This window comes from Bubalus bubalis, chromosome 12 (assembly GCF_019923935.1).
Source record: "Bubalus bubalis isolate 160015118507 breed Murrah chromosome 12, NDDB_SH_1, whole genome shotgun sequence".
NCBI classification, from domain to species: Eukaryota; Metazoa; Chordata; class Mammalia; order Artiodactyla; family Bovidae; genus Bubalus; species Bubalus bubalis.
The window spans coordinates 60,547,345-60,568,019 of NC_059168.1; the positions used below are offsets into that span (position 1 = coordinate 60,547,345).

Consider the following 20,675-nt stretch of genomic DNA (forward strand, 5'->3'; position numbering starts at 1 on the left):
GGAACAGTGATTAATTCTGGTTGGAAAGGTCAGGAAAAAGCTGGCTAACTTCTGCTTCTTTTCAAAGTGGAGCTCTGCCCTCAGCATCTCCAAAAAGGCTCCCAGGACCCCCCGGAAGCCGGTTTAAGTGCCCTCCTCTGTGTCTCTCAAAGCATTTTCCTCTGTGTTACTTTGGTCACAGTGCCAGTCACACTATACTGTAGTCTATTTATGTCTGTTTCTCTTGCTAGTTCACAAGCTCTTTGAGGTCAGGGATGCACTTTCATCTTTATGTCCTGAACACTAGCACAACACCTGACCCAGAACAGGAACTAGATAAACATTGAATGAATAAAGGGAAAAGTCTAAAGACCATTCCCCTATTTTACCATTTCTAGTTCAAAAATTTAGCCAGCTTTCATGTCAGTTTCACTCTGTAGAATGGAGAATAGAGGTATTAAAACAGTGAATTATAGCAATCAAAACAATTTTAAACTTTGCCACAAATAATCAGTTTTCATCTATTAAATTAACCAAGATTTTTATAAAGGGAACAGTGGAGCAGGAAGTCTCATTCTCCATGGATTGAATTATAATTTGAATAATCTCACTGAGGAAAGCGATCAACAATATGTACAAATTGCCTTAAAATATTCCTTCCTTTAGAACACCTATCCAAATTTTAAACTCTATTTTGGGAAGATAATCATAAAACAAAGTTTTATACACTAGGATATTACCTCTTTAATATTATTGATATTAAATAGGTTGCTTCCCTGGTCGCTCAGACGGTAAAGCGTCTGCCTACAATGTGGGAGACCTGGGTTCAATCCCTGGGTCAGGAAGATCTCCTGGAGAAGGAAATGGCAACCCACTCCAGTATTCTTGCCTAATATTATTGATATTAAATAACAATGCCAATATTATTATTGATATTGTGAGGTGTTTGGCTGTGGTGGAAAGGATGCCTTTTGAAGCAGAGAGAACAGGGTTAAAGTCCCTCAGGTTCTCACATTACCACCTAAAAACTCTGCCTTTGGACCTTTGTTTTGTAAAGTGAGACTAGTGCTAATTTACTACTATAGTTGGTGTAAAGATTATATCATTAAATGTTACTGTTGTTGTTGCTTAGTTGCTCAGTCAAATCCTACTCTTTGTGACACTGAACTGTAGCGTGCCAGGCTTCTCTGTCCATAGGATTTCCCAGGCAAGAATACTGGAGTGAGTTGCCATTCTTTCTCCAGATAATCTTCCCAATAAGGCTTTCTATAAGAAATAGTTATCATTGACACATCTATTAAAATGATTTCCCTGGTGGTCCAGTGGCTAAGACACAAGTGGCCCAGGTTCAATTCCTAGTCAGGGAACTAGATCCCACATACTGCAACTAAGAGTCTGCATGGTACAACTAAAGATCCTGCATGCTGCAATTAAGAACCAGTACAGTCAAATATTTAAATTTTTTTTCAAAAATATATGTTTGTGGAGAAGTAAGTCCTACAGTGGAGTGAAATAAAAATTCTAGAGTTTAATTTTCTGAAGCCAACCGCTGTTCAATTGTTCAGCCACTCAGTCATGTCCGACTCTTTGCGACAACATGGACTGCAGCACGCCAGGCTTCCCTGTCCTTCACTACCTCCCGGAGTTTGGTCAATCTCATGTCCATTGAGTTGATGATGCCATTCAGTCATCTCATCTGCTGTTGCCCCCTTCTCCTTCTGCCCTGAATCTTTCCCAGCATCAGAGTCTTTTCCAATGAGTCAGCTCTTTGCATCAGGTGGCCAAAGTATTGGAACTTCAGCTTTAGCATCAGGCCTTCCAATGAATATTCAGGACTGATTTCCTTTAGGATTAACTGGTTTGATCTCCTTGCTGTCCAAGGGACTCCCAAGAGTCTTCTCTAGCACCATAGTTTGAAAGCATCAATTCTTTGGCACTCAGCCGTCTTTAGGCTCCAACTCTCACATCCATACTTGACTACTGGAAAACCATAGCTTTGACTATACAAGCATTTGCCAGCAAAGTGATGTCTCTGCTTTTTAATACACTGTCTAGATTTTTCATAGCTTTTTTTTCAAGGAGCAAGTGTCTTTCAATTTCATGGCTGCAGTCACCATCCTCAGTGATTTTGGAGCCCAAGAAAATAAAATCTATCACTGTTTCCATTTTTCCCCCATCTATTTGCTATGAGAGGATGGGACCAGATGCCATGATCTTAGTTTTTTGAATGTGGAGCTTTAAGCCAACTTTTTCATTTTCCTCTTTCACCTTCATTGAGAGGTTCTTTAGTTCCTCTTCTCTTTCTGCATTAGGGTGGTGTCATCTGCATATTTGAGGTTATTGTTATTTCTCCCAGCAATCTTGATTCCAGCTTTGCTTCATCCAGCCCGACATTTTGCATGATGTACTCTGCATAGAAGTTAAATAAGCAGAGTGACAATACACAGCCTTGAAATACTCCTTTCCCAATTTTGAACCAGTCCAGTGTTCCATGTTCAGTTCTAACTGTTGCTTCTTGACCTGCATACAGGTTTCTCAGGAGTCAGGTAAGGTATTCTTATCTTGTATTCTTATCTCTTTAAGAATTTTCCACAGTTTGTTGTGATCCACACAGTCAAAGGCTTTAGCATAGTCAATGAAGCAAAAGTAGATGCTTTTCTGGAATTCTCTTGCTTTTTTCATGATCCAACAAATGATGGCAATTTGAGCTCTGATTCCTCTGCCTTTTCTAAATCTAGTTTGTACATATGGAAGTTATTAGTTCATGTATTGTTGAAGCCTAGCTTGAAGGATTTTGAGCATCACTTTGCTAGCATGTGAAATGAGTGCAATTGTGCAGTAGTTTGAACATTCTTTGGCATTGCCCTTCTCTGGGATTGGAATGAAGACTGACCTTTTCCAGTCTTGTGGCCACTGCTGAGTTTTCCAAATTTGCTGGCATATTGAATGCAGCATCTTAACAGCATCATCTCAGGATTTGAAATAATTCAGCTGGAATTCCAGTACTTCCACCATCTTTCTTCATAGAATTCAACTGTACCTGTGAGATAATACTTCTATTGCTTTCCTAGTAAAGGCACTGGATGCAATTAACCATAAAAGAGTCCATTATTGTTAACCAAATTTGCCAAAAGCCTGAGTGAGTTCTTTTAAACATTTTTTCCCCTAACATTGAAAAAAAGATGTACTGTATCTTGTTCAGACTGAGATTATTTCATCAAAATTCAGCAAAAATCAAAAAATTTTCAAAAACTTCTGGAGGAATTATGGGTATTTTTCCTTTAATTTTATTTGTTATTCAAATTTCCTACAGTAATCATGTATTTCATAGTTTGAAACAGATCTTATTAAAAATATATAGGAAGAGAGAGTGATGGTACAAAAATAGAGAATTTTGAGAGGAAAAACGTAGTTTGGAAAAAATCCTACCATTAGTGATGTAAGTGGTCCAAAAGACAAAAGCTTTCCAATTATGACTTTGTTAATTGATTCTCACAATATTCATAAATAATTGCATTGGCGAAATACTGAAGAGCAGAGAAGGAAATCCACTTTTGTAGAATCAAAAAGCGAGTAGAATTTGGGTTTTCCAGGTTACTTAGGATCTAAAGAGGGAAGTATGGAGTCTCCATTCTCAAAATCACAGGTATCATTCCCAACAAGATGAATAAGTTGCCCTATAAAGTTAAACTGTTTACTTCTTGTACCAATGTTGATGGTCAGAGTTATAGCTACTTCTCCAGTAATTAATGTATTTCATTGGGATTTAATTATACCTATGGTTTACTTTCCTAAATATTTATTTTCACAAAACTTTTGAGACTTGTGCAATGATTTAGTTCTCTTTAATAAGAGGCAAAGATGTCTGGTAATAACATATAATCCTCTGTGACAAGAAACTGATTTGGGGAGTCATTTAATAATTTATGATTATCCCTTACCATAATAAAGGTATAAATTATTTCTACTTGATACTAATAAAGAGTTTAGAAACAATATTTTAAATATATTTTAAACACTATATTAAAGTGAACATGTCGATTTATTGCTTTAAAATGAACTCTGAGACATTTATAAGAATTTAGATAAATTTAAAGATAAATTATGTATGGGAACATTCACAGCATCATCTTTTAGGATTTGAAATAACTCAACTGGAATTCCATCACCTCCACCAGCTTTGTTTGTAGTGATGCTTCCTAAGTAAGGCCCACTTGACTTTGCTGTGAATATGCTGCACTCAGTATGTCAGCAAATTTGGAGAACTCAGCAGTGGCCACAGGACTGGTAAAGGTCAGTTTTCATTCCAATCCCAAAGAAAGGCAACACCAAAGAATGTTCAAATTACTGCACAATTGTACTCATCTCACACACTAGTAAAGTAATGCTCAAAATCCAACCCAGCTTCAACAATACATGAACCCTGAACTTCCAGATGTTCAAGCTTGATTTAGAAAAGTCAGAAGAACCAGAGATCAAATTGCCAACATCCGTTGGACCATCAAAAAAGCAAGAAAGTTCCAGGGAAAACACCTACTTCTGCTTTATTGACTACCCCAAAGCCTTTGACTGTGTAGATCACAACAAACTGTGAAAAATTCTGAAAGAGATGGGAATACCAGACCACTTTACCTGCCTCCTGAGAAATCTGTATGCAGGTCAAGAAGTAACAGTTAGAACTGGACATGGAATAACAGACTGGTTCCAAATAGGGAAAGGAGTACGTCAAGGCTGTATATTGTCAGCCTACTTATTTAACTTCTATGCAGAGTACATCATGCAAAATGTCGGGCTGGATGAAGCACAAGCTGGAATCAAGATTGGTGGGAGAAATATCAATAACCGCAGATATGCAGATGACACCACCCTTAGGCAGAAAGCGAAGAAGAACTAAAGAGCCTCTTGATGAAAGTGAAAGAGGAGAGTGAAAAGTTGGCTTAAAACTCCACATTCAGAAAACTAAGGTCATGGCATCTGGTCCTATCACTTCATGGCAAATAGATGGGGAAACAATGGAAACAGTGACAGACTATTTTGGGGGGCTCCAAAATCACTGCTGATGGTGACTGCAGCTATGAAACTAAAAGATGCTTGCTCCTTGGAAGAAAAGCTATGACCAACCTAGACAGCATATTAAAAAGCAGAGACATTGTTTTGCCAACAAAGGTCTGTCTAGTCAAAGCTATGGTTTTTCCAGTGGCTATGTATGGATGTGAATTGGACTATAAAGAAAGCTGAGTGCTGAAGAATTGATGCTTTTGAACTGTGGTGTTGGAGAAGACTCTTGAGAGTCCCTTGGACTGCAAGGAGATCCAACCAGTCCATTCTAAAGGAAATCAGTCCTGAATATTCATTGAAAGGACTGATGCTGATGCTGAAGCTCCAATACCTTGGCCACCTCATGTGAAGAGCTGACTAATTTGAAAAGACCCTGATGCTGGGAAAGATTGAAGGTGGGAGGAGAAGAGGATGACAGAGGATGAGATGGTTGGATGGCATCACCAACTTGATGGAATGAGTTTGAGTAATCTCCGGGAGTTGGTGATGGGCAGGGAAGCCTGACATGTTACAGTCCATGTGGTCACAAAAAGTCAGACATGACTGAGTAACTGAACTGATGTATGGGCACAATATCTTTAGATATGATTCCACATCAGCATCAACATTTAAAAAATCTTATTCTACACAAACAGCTTATACAATTCAATATCAAAAAACAAATAATCCAATCAAATAATGTCAAAAGCCCTAAATAGACATTTTTCAAAAGAAAACATAGAGATGGTCAACAGGCACATGAAAAGATATTCAACATCACTAATTACTAGAGAAATACAAATGAAAGCTGCAGTGAGGTATCACCTCATCCTCATCAGAATGGCCACCACCAAGAAGTCTACAAATAATGAATGCTGGAGACGGTGTGGAGAAAAGGGAACCCTCCTACATTATTGGTGGGAATATAAATTGGTGCAGCCACTGTGGAAAACAGGATGGAATTTCCTCAAAAAACTAAAAATAAAGCTACCATATTATCCAGCAATCCCACTCCTGGGCATATATCTGGAAAAGATGAAAACTATAATTAAAACAGATGCATACACCACAATGTTCATAGAAGCACTATTTGTAGTAGCAAAGACATGGAAAAATCTGTGTCCATCGACAGGTGAATGGATAAAGAAGATATGGGACATATATATATGTGTGTGTGTGTGTGTTTATATATATATATCAGCCATAAAAAAGAATGAAATATTGCCATTTGCAGCAACATGAGTGGACCTAGAGAATATCATACTAAGTGAAGTAAATCAGAGAAAGACAAATGTTATTTATCACTTATATGTAGAATCTAAGAAAAAATAGTAATGATTCTATATACAGAACAGAAACAGATTCACAGACATAGAACACAAATTATTGTTATCAAAAGGGAAAGGAAGGGATAAATTAGGAGTATGTGATTAACTGATGCAAACTATTATACATAAAATAGATATGCAACAAAGATTTAGTGTATAATGCAGGGAACTATATTCAATACCTTATAATAAGCTACAATGGAAAAGAGTCTGAAAAATATAATTGAATAATTTTGCTGTATATTTCAAACTAACACAATATTGTAAATCAACTATATTTCAGTTTTACAAAATCTTACTCTGAATTACCTCAAGTGTAATCTTATAATCCTCAAATTGTTAATGAATAATCAAAAGCTTTTGAAATCTCAAGTATAATATATTCTATTCACAGAATTTTTCAAAGGTTTATAAGAAACAGGCTGTGAATTACATAGAAAGTCAAACCTCATGAAAGGAATTTTTCTTATTGTATCAAGTGACATTTTAAGGCTGAGTTTAGTACTTTGTCTTCAAAGACATCCCCATTGAGCATTTTTACTAGAAATTTCTTTCACTTTAAAACTACTGTTTATATTATAGTTTTTTGATTCAGTGGCATTTCTTTGTGTTAGATTACCACACTCCTCATAGCAAGCAGCTGTTCCATGTGTCAGACTATGTGGGAAATGAGAATGACAAACCCAGAAAAGATCAGTGAAGCAAAACCTTTAAGGAAACCTCAGATCTGTCAAATGAATTGTGATACTGATTAGAAGCAAGTGGCTACTTTACTGAATAAGTAATAAATTCCACTTTTAGTGTGATAGTACTATTGTGCTAATAATACTTTTTATACCACACTGTGCAAAATGTACATTATATCCCCCTTTCTAAAAGGAAATGAATCCTTAACTTTTATTGATTATAATAAAACATTGTTCCCCCTCCACTAAGTATTGATACATCTTACTCCCTCTTCCTTGTTTTAAATTGTGGTTTTTTGTTTTTAAACAAGCAGGATACTTTGTCTTCAATAACAGACTGTACATTGCTTAGTCATGTTCAATTTTGATCCTCCATTGCGTCAAGGTTGTAGGAAAAGAACTCTTATAAATGGACAACTTAGTATTAAAAACACATAGGTAAAAGAGTTAAAATAAATTTGAATGATTTATTGTATTTATATAGATAAATAACACAGCTCTCCAGATTTTCTTGAGGGTAAATTTATTTTGCAGAATAGAAAATCGTTGTGATTTTTCCCCTGTATCCCATTCTTTTTTCCTATTATATTTTTAGTTAATACAGAATTGTTCTTTTTTCCAACACATGCTGTAGATATTAACAGAAATTCCAGGTGGCTGGAGACAAGTGTAATAGAATGTCAACAGGGATGTTCTCTGGGCCGCAGCTAGGTCCCAAAGCTGTGCACAGAAGGAGGGTGAGCTCACATATTCTAAGTTCAGGGACCACCTGTCATTAGGCCAGCTTGCCAAGTCATGCCGATACAGGGAAACAGCCCTAACACCAAACATACCCCAAATCACCCCATCCCAACTCCCTGAGGTATAAGGACAGGGTGAGTGGGGAGGAGGTTAGCTTTTTCTGAAGCAGAATATTCATGTTGTTGTTCAGTTACTAAGTTGTGTTTGATTCTTTGTGACCCCGTAGACTGCAGCACACCAGGCTTCTCTGTCCTTCGCTAGTTTGCTCTGATTCGTGTCCATTTAATCAGTGATACTATCTAACCATCTCATCCTCTGTTGCCCTCTTCTTCTTTTGCCTTCAATCTTTCCCAGCATCAGGTTCTTTTCCAATGAGTCAGCTCTTTGCATCAAGTGGCCAAAGTATCGGAGCTTCAGCATCAGTCCTTCCAGTGAGTATTCAGGGTTAATTTTCTTTGGGATTGACTGGTTTGATCTCCTTACAATCCAAGGGACTCTCAGAATTCATAAGGATACTCTATTCCCTCTCTTAACTGCATTCTCACTGTAGTAAAGGAGATCGAGGTACTTTTTCCTCTCAAAGTCTAGAGAAGAGCGTTCAGGAGAATTGTGTATAAAGTTTAGAGATGCCCAGCTTTCCCTGGTTGGAGACTGGTGATTGTCTCTCACCTCTGGTCTCTCCAGGACCAGTAGAGTGCTTGATGTTCTAGGACAAGGAGAGGGGGTAGTAGAGAGATGAGCTAGATGAGAGAAGGGGCACCATGGTGGTCCACATTGCCCCCTCCAAGAGAGGCTGTTCACTGGATCCCTTGTGGCAGAGGTAAAGGAGGTGCAAGATATGCCTCAAGGAACTGGGTAACAGGGAGGCACCCCAGGGAGCCTCACCGATGAGGGAGCCTGAACTTGGATTCGCTCCAGCATAGAGAACAATGAAAATCTGACAGGGTTAACTAGAGAAGCAGCAGCATCCAAAAGAGAGGGAATTACCATCTTCCTAGAAGAGCCACATTAGATAGCCACTTCCTCACTTCTCCTCTTGCCTTGACCTTAGAAGTGAAGCACCAGAAAGAAGGAAGAGGGGAGGGTATACAGAATAGAGCACTCCTGCCTTCAGACTCCTCCCACCCCCCACACCCTTAGAGCCACAAGAAATAGACTTGCCTGTCTTTCTCTGGAGGGAAGGGAGGACAAATGGTTTTAATTCAGTTTGAAGCTTAATAGAAAATGAGCAGAACTGAACTTTACTTGCCTGAATGAGATGATCCTAATAACTTGAAGAGACATAAATGGAATCAAGCCAAAGTGTGATGAAGTGAGTTGACACCTAGCAAAAAAATGGCAGGGGCAGAGTACAATTAGTGGAGGAGATTATTGGAAAAAATGAAGCCATTTCATATTTGTAACCCAATGACTATGAATCCTCACGGAAGTAGTTACAAAATCAAATGTAGTTCTATTAATTTTTACAGGGGAGTGGTTTGATCAGTTTTGAGTAAGACAGGCTGGTGAGAATGATAGCAATTCAAGTAAAGAAATTACAGTGGTTTTATTCGTTTCTCTTAATTGAGGTATAACACGCACACAAAAAAGCATACAAATCGTTAAGTGTAGAGCTCCCTGAATTGAAGTGTACCCATCTATGTAACCAGCACCAAATCAGGAAATAGAACACTATCAACACCCCAAACACCCCCATATGTCCCCTGTCACTCATTATCCTCCTCCTCCTAAAGTCACTGCTCTCTTGATTTTTATATATGTAGGTTAATTTTGTCTTTTATTTTTACATAAATGAAGTCCTACGTTATGTACCTTCTGTTTGCTTCTTTCATTCAGTATCACATTTGTGAGATTTATCCATGTTGTTGTGTATAGAATAAATGGAAAGCATCCATTTTCATTGCTGCTTAATACTTTGCTAGTTGAATATACCAAGAATTTTATTCATCTAAATGGTAGTGCACATTGGTTTTTTTCCCTTCAGTTTGGGGCTATTACAAAGAGTGCTGCTGGAATTTCTTGCTAAGTATTTTATCTAGGACTTTCACATCTATGTTCCTGAGAGAGATTGACCTGTAATTTTCCTTTCTTGTGATGTTCTTGCCAGCTTTTGGTATCACAGTTATACTAACCTCATAAAATGATGGGAAATATTCCCTCTTTTTCTGTTTTCTGGATGATTTTCTGTAAGATTCATGGTTTTCCTATTGTGTTTGGAAAAATTCACCAAAAAAGCCATCTATGACTGAAGTTTTCTTCGTGGGAAGGTTTAAAATTATGAATTTAATTTTAAAAAACATTTTATAATTGAAATATAGTTGATTTACAATGTGTTAGTTTCTGTTGCACAGCAAAATGATTCAGTTTTACATATATATGTGTGCATATATATGTTCTTTTTTGTATTCTTTTCAATATGGTTTATGTAAAATATTGAATATATTTCCCTGTGCTATACAGTAGGGTCTTGCTGTTTATCCATTCTATATGTAATAGTTCGGAGAAGGCAATGGCACCCCACTCCAGTACTCTTGCTTGGAAAATCCCATGGACGGAGGAACCTGTTAGGCTGCAATCCATGGGGTCGCTAAGAGTTGGAAACGACTGAGCGACTTCACTTTCACTTTTCACTTTCACGCATTGGAGAAGGAGATGGCAACCCAATCCAGTGTTCTTGCCTGGAGAATCCCAGGGACGGCAGAGCCTGGTGGGCTGCCGTCTCTGGGGTCGCACAGAGCTGGACACGACTGAAGTGACTTAGCAGCATCAACACTTGTTATTGCTTGTCTTTTTTATAACAGCCATTCTGACAGGTATGAATTGTATATTTTTGATGCTGATAGGATCTATACTGATGTCTCTACTTTTCTTCTTGGTATTGGTTATACATAACTTATTAGTTTTTTTCTTGATCAGTGTTTTCAAGGGTTTGCAATTGTATTAGTGTTTTCAAAGAACCAATATCTGGCATTTGATTTTCTCCATACTTTCTTGCTTCTTAATTTCTTTTCTAATCTTTATTATTTCCTTACTTCTTTCTATGGGTTTAATTTTCTTTGGATATGATTTTTAAATAGACATGCAGATCACTTGTTTTCAGGTTTCTTATTTTTAATGTGCACTGCTGCTGTTGTTCAGTTGCTAAGTCATGTCTGACTATGACTCCATGAACTGCAGCACGCCAGGCTTGTCTGTCTTTCGCTATTTCCCTGAGTTTGCTCAAATTCATGTCCATTGAGTCAGTAATGCCGTCCAACCATCTCATCCTCTCTTGCCGCCTTCTCTTGCCCTCAATTTTTCCCAGCAGCAGGGTCTTTTCCAATGAGACAGCTATTCGAATCAGGTGGCCAAAGGATTGGCGCTTCAGCTACACAATCAGTCCTTCGAATGAATATTCAGGGTTGATTTCCTTTAGGATTGACTGGTTTGATCTTCTTGCTGTCCAAGGGAGTATTCTCCAGCACCATAGTTTGAAAGCATCAGTTCTTCGGCACTCAGCCTTCTTTATGGTCCAACTCACATCCATACATGACTACTGGAAAAACCATAGCTTTGACTAGATGGACCTTTGTCGGAAAGTAGTGTCTCTACTTTGTAATATACACTGTCTAGGTTTGTCATAGCTATTCTTCCAAGGAGCAAGCATCTTTTAATTTCAAGGCTGCAGTCACCATCCACATTGATTGTGGAGCCCAAGAAAATGAAATCTGATGGTTTCCACATTTTCCCCATCTATTTGCCATAAAGTGATAGGACTGGATGCCATCATGTTAGTTTTCTGAATGTTGAGTTTTAAGCCAACTCTTTCACTCTCCTCTTTCACCATCATCAACAGGCTCTTTAATTCCTCTTTTCTTGCTGCTATTAAAGTGGTATCATCTGGATATCTGAGGTATCTGGATATCTCCCTGCAATCTTGAGTCCAGCTTGTGCTTTATCCAGTCTGGCATTTTGCATGATGTACTCTCCATAGAAGTTAAATAAGCAAGGTGACAATATACAGCCTTGATGTACTTCTTTGCCAATTTTGAATTAGTCTGGTATTCCATGTCCAGTTCTGTTGCTTCTTGTCCTGCATATGGGTTTCTCAGGAGGCAGGTAAGGTGTTCTGGTATTCCCATCTCATTAAGAGTATTCCACAGTTTGTTGTGATCCACACAATCAAGGGCTTTAGCATGGTCAATGAAGCAGAAGTAGATGTGTTTTTGAAATTCCCTTGCTTTTTCAAATTGCCAGAGTATATTGGCAATTTTATCTCTGGTTCCTCTACCTTTTCTAAATTCAGCTTGTACATCTGGAAGTTCTCAGTTCACATACTGCTGAAGCCTAGCTTGAAGGATTTTGAGCATAATCTTGCTGGCGTATGAAATGAGTACAGTTGTACAGTAATTTGAACATTCTTTGGCATTACCTTTCTTTGGGATTGGAATGAAAAAAATTTTCTTTAAGTTTGGCTATTACTATACAAATTTTGATATGTAGTATTTTTCTTTTCATTTCATTGAAAATATGTTCTAATTTCCAATGAGATCTCTTCTCCAACCCATAAGATACGTAGAAGTATATTGTTTTTATTTCCAAACACTAGGGAACTTCTAGCTATCTTTTTGTAATTGATTTCTGGCTTTGTTCCACCATAGTCAGATAATTTAGTATTATTCTAATACTTTGATATTTGTTGAGACTCGCATTATTGCCCAGCATGTGTGTACTTTTAATAAATATCTAGGTATACTTGAAAAGATTGTGTTTTCTGTAGTTGTTGAATGCAGTGTTTTGATGGTTAGTTTTATGTGTCAAACGGACAGCATATTACTTAGGTAATACCTGGATAGCTGGTAACACCTTTGCTAAGTCACTTCAGTCGTGTCCAACTCTGTGCGACCCCATAGATGGCAGCCCACCAGGCTCCCCCGTCCCTGGGATTCTCCAGGCAAGAACACTGGAGTGGGTTGCCATCTCCTTCTCCAGTGCGTGAAAGTGAAAAGTGAAAGTGAAGTCGCTTAGTCGTGTCCGACTCTAGCGACCCCATAGACTGCAGCCTACCAGGCTCCTCCATCCATGGGATTTTCCAGGCAAGAGTACTGGAGTGGGGTGCCATTGCCTTCTCTGGTAACACCTTATTTCTAGGTATGTCTGTGAGGGTATTTCTTGAAGAGACTAGCATTTGATTCAGAAGACTGAGAGAAGAAACCCCCCTCATCCGTCCATTGGGGCACAAATGGAACAAAAAGGGAAACAAAGGATGAATTCATTCTCTCTGTTCTTGGGCTGGAACATTCTTCTTTTCCTGTTCTCAGACATCAGAGCTTCTCGTTTTCAAGTCTTCAGGCTGAGACTAAATTATACCACTGGCTTTCCTGATTTTCTTGCTTACAGACACCAGACTGGGACTTCTCTACCTCAATAACTCTGAGTGAGCCAATTCCTATCTTAAAAAACATGAATACATACATGTATGTATACACACACACACACACACATACACACACACACAATTGGCTCTTGAACAACATGAGGGTTAGGGGTGCTGACTCTCCACAAAGTAAAAAATCCACTTATAACTTAAAGTTGGCCCTCCTTCTCTGAAGTTCCTTAGAATCTCTCATTCCCCATCTTCAGATTTAACCAACCTCAGATCATGTGACTCTGTAATATTTCTAGTTAAAAAAATCCACATGTAAGTGGACCCATGAACTTCAAGCCCACATTATTCAGGGGTAAACCCTATCTATCTATCTTCTATTATTATAGTTTTGTTTCTCTAGAGAACCCTGACTAGTAAAAACCTTCTACCTAAGTCAGGTCGTGTTTATTAAATGTTAGTTAATTATTCTATATTTTTATTTTTGTGTCTGTTCTATCATTCACCGAAAAAGGTAGGGTAAAAACCATTCTGATTGTGAATTGGTTCATTTCACCTTATTTCTCTCGATATTCTTTATGATAGTTTGAAACTATGTTATCAGAAACTTAGAAATTTAGAATAGTTATGCCTTCCTGGTGAACTGACCTTTTTATCATTATGAAATGTGTTTTGTAACTCTAGAAATGTTTTTCCTTTACTGTATGATTTTCTATTTCTCTCACTTTTTCTGTGTTTCCTTTTATCTCCTTTCTTGCTTTCTTTGGATTTATTTTAAATTATTTTATCGTTCCTTCTATTAGCTTGTTAGGTATGCATTCTTTATTACTCCTTTTGTGGTTACTCTGCAGAAAAATGCATGCCTGAATCTAATACAAATTAATACTTTACCTCCCTCAGACAACTTAAGGACTTTAGAACAAACTACTTGCCCCTGTCCTGTCTTCTGTATTAATGTTTTCACATATTTTAATTCTGCACACAACCAAAACCCCACAATATGTTATTATTATTGCTTTTTGTTAATTTTCATGTAGATCTACCCAATCATTTATTCTATTGTTCTTTATTCCTTCTTGCACTTCTGTGCTTCTCTCTGGGATTGTATTTCCACTTCCTTTCAATATTGGTTTTCTACTGATAAATCTGCTCAGAATTTGTTGGTCTGGAATGTCTTTATTTTGCTTTCATTTTTTAGGCTATTCTGGGTGTAGAATTCTAGGTTGGCAGAATCTTTAAAGATGACAAACATACCATTGCCGCCTTTTCCATTACTTCTGATGATAAGGTAACTATTAGTCTTAGTCTTGTTCCCTTGTAGATATTATGCCTTTTTCTCCGGATACTTTGAAGATTTTACTTTGTATTTGGTTTTTAGTGCTTGACTGTGATGTGTTTAGATATGAATTCCTAATTTTTAAAATTCATATCTCTTCAGGTTCATATCCCCCCTTGTGGCTGATATATTTTGGATTTTTAGAAAATTATTGGGCCTTATTTATTTAAATATTGCTTCTTCCCATTTTCTATATTTTTCTTTTCTCCCCATGCTTTGGTCTATGAGTATATATAAAAGTAAAATTTGTGATTATTAGAGAGTGTGTTTATTATGAACGTATCATGTCATTCTAACCTCACTTTTCTTCTTTGCTAGAATTAGCAAATTAGTAGTATCAGACACATCAGTCACAGTGCCTACCACAGAGGTATTTAACTTCTAGATGAAAAGAATTCACCCATAGCCTCCTGCTCGGCTAAGCAGAGTTGGACTTCTCTTTGTACAATGATGGCTAATCAAATTAGCTTCTCCGTGATGCAGAGTATGGGACAATGTAGAAGAAACTGGTTAGTCAGTTTCAAAAGGAGTTGTTCAGTCACTCAGTCATGTCTGACTCTGCGACCACATGGACCATAGCATGCCAACCTTCCCTGTCCTTCACTGTCTCCTGGAATTTGCTCAAACTCATGTCCATTGAGTCGGTGATGCCATCCAACCATCACCTGCTTCTCCTTCTGCCTTCAATCTTTCCCATCATCAAGGTCTTTTCCAATGAGTTGGCTTTTTGCATCAGGTGGCCAAAGTACTGAAGCTTCAGCATCACTCAAAAGGAGAGCAGAACAAATTGTGAAACAGAAGCCAGGACTTGAGGGAGGTACCATGTAGGTCATAAAACGGAGAATGGAAAGAGCATATTTTCTTCAAACTGCCTTGATACTTGGGATTTATTTAGTTTTAGGTACTAGATGTGTAGTTTTACAAAAACCTAATTTCTTATAGTGACCTAGATGAGTCTGTCTTCGTTGCAACCAAGAGACTAAAATATTAGGGAAATATAGCTGAATGTATATCTGAGCTTTAGCAAAGCACTTCTTTAAGACATATAATACCTGATGGACAAGACTGAGAAATTTTCACTAAATGTGAGTGTAAATCAGTGGACTAGAAACTAAATTGCTTCAGCCTGGAGGGAGGTTTTTTGTTCCTATCTTTATTTTTGCTTTTGTTTTTGTTTTCACTGTAAAGTTCTCCCCTTGACCTTGTTTTAGCTAACATTTTTATCACTCTTTTTGTTGAGGACATGCTTATCAAATTTTCTAAGGAAATTTAGTAAGATCCTATAAGTTAGAACACAATGATCAAGTCCAAAAAGGTAATACTAAAATTTTTTTATTTTGAAAATAAGTCATGCACATTGCCAAATATTGAGAACATTATTCTCTTTTTTACATTCTGTTTTTTATGAAAAATGTAATTAGAACAATAACAATACTACTTTCTAAATACTTTAACACTTCAGAATCATAAGCATTTCCAAACTATTAAATATTATTTTGCAATATTGTTTTAAGAGATCATATTTATTTAACCAATCTCCTCTCAAAAAATGCTGTAATACTGTTTTCTGAACTTTTTTGTTTTGCTTCAAAATCAATTTTTCAAATAATTAAATAATATTCTCTCAATTGCATGACTGTACTATTATTGACACAATTAGAATATGTCATTAAGATTCCCATGAATATTCTTATGGTAGGCATTATTTAAATGTTATAGTTATTTTTTTTCTGATAAACTCCTAGCAATATATGAGAATCTTGGCTCATTTCTATGTTGCTTCACCATTGCTATTATGATTTTCAAAATTCCTGCCAATTTTATAAGCACAAATTACAGTCTTGCTTTATTTTGATTTCCTTTGAATACTAGTGAAGCCGAACATTGTTTCATGTATACTGGCTATTTACATTTCTCGTTTTGGACCATCTATGTTCATGTCTTTTGTTCATTTTTTAACTACAGAGTGTATCTTAACATTTCTTTAAGGGCTTTTTATAGATTGTATATGTGTGTGTTAGTTGCTCAGTTGTGTCCGATTCTTTGTGACCCCACCAGGCTCCTCTATTTATGGGATTCTCCAGGCAAGAATGCTGGAGTGGGTTGCCATTTCCTTCTCCAGGGGATCTTCCTGACCCAGGGATCAAACCTGGGTCTCCTACATTGCTGGCAGATTCTTTACTATCTGAGCCACCAGGGAAACCCTTTTATAGATTATGCGTATTAATCCTTTCTGGAAATACATATCACAAATATTTCTTCCAAGTTTGTCATCTTTCTTTTCTAATGAAGCTTATTTTTTTTACGAAAAGACTTTCACTTTTAAGAAGTTAAATCAATAATCATTTAAATTGTTCTTTCATGTCCTACTAGAGAGTCTCATATAACTGTTTACCTATATCTTCTATCATATAATATTTAATATGAATAGAGTGAAGACCAGCTTTTGGGTTCAGAATACCAATTATATAACTTCTGGTTGGGGGAGCTTTGAGGTTGCCAGCATCAGTGTACTTTGGCTGCCAAAAATCTGTTGGATCTTGGACATCATTAGTAAAAACTTAAGGTCCAGAACTAGGAAAACTATAGTCCTGGTACACTGACAAAGCTTCAGAGCATATTTGGTTTAAATGTGGTTGAGATTGTTTTATTGGCTAATATTTTAAGAATTGTTGAGGGATCTGTGTAATCAAAAACACTTCCTCATTCTTGAGATAAGGCAGACAGTTTTCATAGTGAAACAAGGTATACAAAGTACAGCTTCAATAGTTTGTTTTTGTCTCAAACTGTCTGATACCAGCATTACAGGCATTAACTTCTGTTAAAACTCAGAAAACTTCTATGCTTCTTATAACCACACTTCAATTCTGACAAAATTTGCTTGATATTGTGGGGCTTCCTTTTAAAATCAAGGAGACAGGGATAACTACCACTGCCTAGTCTATTCCCCACTCAACACTAAACCAGTCAAGAAAAAAGAAACAAAAGGTGTAAGGATTGGAAAGGGAAAAACAAAATTGCCATTATTCAGAATCAGAATTTAATATGCCTTTAAGTTCATGGTCCTCACCTCGGCTATTTCATTAGCTGTGTGTATCACATTTTAAGACTGTTGTGTGGACATAAGCCAAAAGAGATTTGTAGGGAAATTATCACGGTGGTGACAAAGAGGGGACTTTGAAAACATGGCATATAAGGAAAAGATTTGAAAATATTTTACATGGGGAAAAGACTCACAGAAGGGATGGTAAGGAATCTACCTGCTATGCGGGAGACCTAGGTTCAATCCCTGGGTTAGGGAGATCCCCTGGAGGAGGGCATGGCAACTCATTCCAGTTTTCTTGCCAGAAGAATCCCTATGGCAAAGGAGCCTGGCAGGCAACAGTCCATGGGGTCAAAAAGAACCGGACATGACTAAGCGACCAAGCACAGCACAAACTATTTAAAGAAAAAGTGATGATGTATAACAGTGATTATTTTTTCTGACAGGCCCAAGGAAGTGTAATCAGGGTCGCTAAGAGGCAAGAGGAAGAGAGACTAAAGCTCTGGCAGAACTTTTAAGAGTTTGTAATTCAAAATTGTTAGAGGGATGCCTTAGGAGGTAGAAGGAAATTTGTTATTAGAGGTTTTCAACCAAAGGCTGAGTGACCATGTGTTGGGAATGCTGTAGGATTCCCTAAGGCATAGGGATGAAAAAGCTCACATTTCTTGAACACCCACTGTGTCCATGTACTGAGCCAGGCCCTATCTCATTTAATCATGGCAACGCAATGAGGGACATTTTATTGTATTCCCATTTAACAAATGAAACAAGTGTAGAGAATCTAAAGGACTGCCTGGCATTACATAGATGGTAAGTAGGAAAGCCCGAGAACAGACCCGGGCAGTCTGTTTCCAGAGTCTCAATTCTGAACCAGTGTACCACATTGTCTGGAAAGAGTGGTTGGCTTCCATAACTTTCAAGATTTCATCAAATCCTGAGATTGTATAATTGTGCAGAGAGAAAAGTCATGCCTGAAGGGATTTATATTAAAGATTAATTTTGTTGGCAGTGATGTGAGGTGGCTCCTGTTTTAGTACCTAATCTTTAAGTTAGGAATAAAATCAAAGTTGCTGAAAATCCACCCATCACTTCTAAATTAGAAGGCTGTTGGATATTCATATATCTACCAAGGTACAAATAAGTTGGTAGACAATGGCTGGGATCCCAGACAGATGCTCTTGGGCTCTGGCAATAAGACTAAGCCTATAAATATCAAATGTATATATATGTCTTACAAAACCAAATATCAGCAGTTTTGAAGCATCGTGGTGTTTTGTGTGTGGTTTTTTTTTTTTTTTTCTTCTAAGCAGATCCAGCAATTGATCTTGGGCTACTTTGATAGCATCTAAAACAAAATTGTTTTATTCGGCATTTTTGAGTGTTACATCACTGAGTTAGAGGTTATATCATATTGGTCACAGAATGCTGTTTAAAATTTGCAGCTAGGTACATTCTCCAATATCTATATATAATTTCTTAAAATATAGAAGCCAGATCAAACATAAATAGAAGTAACGTGTGTGCAAGAGATAAGTACAGAGATTGGCCATTTGCCATTGTTATTAGGGAGAAAGGCCTGCACACTGAGAGTTTCAACAAATTACAAATGCCAGGAAGAAAATAATATGGCTGTGTTTGAAAAGCTCATGCTATTTACTTGACAGGCTCTGCCAGGGCAAAGTTACAGCTGTGTCCCTGCTTTGCAGATCATTTAAACAGGCTTTTCTCTATGTCACTGACACTTCAGTCACATCCACAGGGATTTGCGATCAGCAAATAATAATTATTATGTGCGGAAGATAGCCTACGAGCTGCCCCAGTATCTATACCACAAATAAATCAATAGAAACACGTTAGTTATTAATAAAATGATTTTAATTTATTTTTTTCCAGTTTATTAACACAATCAGACCTGTTAGAAGAAAGGTAGATTATCATTTAACATTATAAACAGTGATATCTCTGTATATGCATGCAAAAAACAAATCAGGATTGTCTTTATATGTGTTTTTTTCTAATCCTCTCACTTGAAATCTTTTCTGTATTCTATATAGTTGGAGATTTCTCATATTGTCATTTGTTATGTCCCACCATCTTTGTATTCATCTACCTAAAGGAAATGTGGGGTAGTAGGGAGAGTCAGTGGAAAATCCCATGGATGGAGGAGCCTGGTAGGCTGCAGTCCATGGGGTCGCACAGAGTCGGACATGACTGAAGCGACTTAGCAGCAGCAGCAGCAGCAGCAGGGAGAGTCAGATGGTCTGGATTTGAGCCTCCTACCTGTGTCAGTTGAATTCTCTGAGATTCAGATTCTTCATCTACAGTAATACCTACCCAGCTGTTGTGCAGATGAGAGGAAATTATGAAGGCAGAGGTATTCTGTAAACTGTGAAACATACCAAGGTCAGGTCCAAAGGTCCATTTCTCCCAGCTTAATCTTTGATGGGGGCTTCCCAGGTAGTTTAATGGTAAAGAATCTGCTGCCAATGCAGGAGATGCGGGTTCCATCCCTGGTTTGGGAAGATCCCCTGGAGAAGGAAATGGGAACCCACTCCAGTATTCTTGCCTGGGACATCTCACTTGCAGAGAGCCTGGGGGACCACAGTCCATGGGGTCACAGAGTCAGACATGACTTAGCAACTAAACAACAACAAATTTTTGATGGAGACTTAGAAGTTCTACAAACTATCTTTCAAGTGACTAACATTGGAAATAAGCATGGAAATGAATCATGGTAGACATCAGAGCTTCCCTGGTGGTTCATCTGGTAAAGAATCTGCTTGCAACGTGGGAGACCTGGGTTTGATCCCTGGGTTAGGAAGATCCCCTGGAGAAGGGAACGGCTACCCACTCCAGTATTCTGGCCTGGAAAATTCCATGGACTGTATAGTCCATGGGAATCACAAAAAGTTGGACATGACTGAGTAAATTTCACTTTCAGACTCCAGGGAAACATATTTCATGTAACTCTTTTCAATTTTTTCTTTTTAGCTTTCATGGAGAATTACAAGGACTACTGATCATGTTTATTCTAGTGAAAGTTCCTGTGGTTGTTATTATAGCTGTTGTTCTGGTGATGTAAGAAACACTAGAAGTAAATCGTGGGCAGCTAAGAGAAAAGGAAAATGTGTGAAGGTGTGTTTGGGACTTAATCAAGATT

General features: G+C 37.6%; 1 long non-coding RNA gene across 1 annotated transcript in view; it reads left to right on the forward strand.

Moving 5' to 3' along the window:
- The window catches only part of LOC123328541, a 123,649-nt gene that overhangs the window by 63,959 nt on the left and 39,015 nt on the right, over positions 1 to 20,675 (forward strand). The window contains exons 3-4 of the long non-coding RNA XR_006639802.1: positions 8,126 to 8,202; positions 14,335 to 14,424. This is a non-coding gene — a long non-coding RNA (uncharacterized LOC123328541). The remainder of the gene's footprint in view (positions 1 to 8,125; positions 8,203 to 14,334; positions 14,425 to 20,675) is intronic.